The following is a 1,781-nucleotide window of genomic DNA, read 5'->3' as shown; positions in this document are numbered from 1 at the left end:
AACACAATTAAAAACCAGAGGGCAACAGATCATGTGAAAATATAATTTTGGTGTCATTCTCAAAACTTTTGTCCATGACTGTACAATGTAGGGGTGCAATTCTAGGTATTTTCTCCATTGGCTTGTATTTCCATTTCTGGCACTGAGCGGCGCTATGCTGCACGCTCAGTGCCTGTCACATGACCCCCTGGAGCTGTGGCCGCCGGCATCCTCTGACGTCCCGGCATTTCCGGCTCTCAAACAAGACGGGTACGTCACAGGATGCCGGCGCCACTCAGATTGAGTGACAGGGCTGTGGGCGGTGACTACCGCACATCACAGCTCAGCATCGAGGGGAGGATCCGGAGGACGTCAGTGTGGAGCCGGCGTCCTGTAGATGGTGAGGCACGGGGCGCCAGTGTGCAGTGCAGGGGGGGGGGTCTTCAGCTGAATCCCCCCCTGCACGTAAGTATGTGATCACACTGTCCACCCGCCCGCTCTGCTGCGATGTCAGGAGAGCGGCCCGGTGTTGGGCAGTGTGATCATCTGCTCCTCCCAGCAGCACAGCAGGACGCAGCAAGACACTGACAGGCATGTCACCGCTGTGCTCTGCCATCTGTCCTGCTGCATGGGACCAACTGTCTGCACTCTGTCACCTGCACCACAAGTCACAGAGTGGAGACAGTTGGTGACAGAGCACCTCTGCCCCCTCCTCTTCTTTCCCCACTCTCTTCTCCCCCCCCTCGCTCCCTTCTCCCCCCCCTCCCTCTCTCCTTCTCCCCCCCTCCCTCTCTCCCTTCTCCCCCCCTCCCTCTCTCCCTTCTCCCCCCCCTCCCTCCCTCTCTTCCCCCCCCTCCCTCCCTCTCTTCCCCCCCCTCCCTCCCTCTCTTCTCCCCCCTCCCTCTCTCTCTTCTCCCCCCTCCCTCTCTCTCTTCTCCCCCCTCCCTCTCTCTCTTCTCCCCCCTCCCTCTCTCTCTTCTCCCCCCTCCCTCTCTCTCTTCTCCCCCCTCCCTCTCTCCCTTCTCCCCCTCCCTCTCTTCTCCCCCCCTCTCTCTTCTCCCCCCCCTCTCTCTTCTCCCCCCCTCTCTCCCCCCCTCTCTCTCTTCTCCCCCCCCTCTCTCTTCTCCCCCCCTCTCTCTCTTCTCCCCCCTCCCTCTCTCTCTTCTCCCCCCTCCCTCTCTCTCTTCTCCCCCCTCCCTCTCTCTCTTCTCCCCCCTCCCTCTCTCTCTCTTCTCCCCCCTCCCACTCTCTCTCTTCTCCCCCCTCCCACTCTCTCTCTTCTCCCCCCCCTCTCTCTTCTCCCCCCCTCTCTCCCCCCTCTCTCTCTTCTCCCCCCCCTCTCTCTTCTCCCCCTCCCTCTCTCTCCCCCCTCTCTCTCTTCTCCCCCCTCCCTCTCTCTCTTCTCCCCCCTCCCTCTCTCTCTTCTCCCCCCTCCCTCTCTCTCTTCTCCCCCCTCCCTCTCTCTCTTCTCCCCCCTCCCTCTCTCTCTCTTCTCCCCCCTCCCTCTCTCTCTCTTCTCCCCCCTCCCTCTCTCTCTCTTCTCCCCCCTCCCTCTCTCTCTCTTCTCCCCCCTCCCTCTCTCTCTCTTCTCCCCCCTCCCTCTCTCTCTCTTCTCCCCCCTCCCTCTCTCTCTCTTCTCCCCCCTCCCTCTCTCTCTTCTCCCCCCTCCCTCTCTCTCTCTTCTCCCCCCTCCCACTCTCTCTCTTCTCCCCCCCTCCCACTCTCTCTCCCCTCACTCCTCCCACTCTCTCTCCCCTCACTCCTCCCACTCTCTCTCCCCTCACTCCTCCCTCTCTCTCCCC

This window comes from Anomaloglossus baeobatrachus, chromosome 9 (assembly GCF_048569485.1).
Source record: "Anomaloglossus baeobatrachus isolate aAnoBae1 chromosome 9, aAnoBae1.hap1, whole genome shotgun sequence".
Lineage (NCBI taxonomy): Eukaryota > Metazoa > Chordata > Amphibia > Anura > Aromobatidae > Anomaloglossus > Anomaloglossus baeobatrachus.
Note: the sequence above shows the minus strand (reverse complement) of the source record.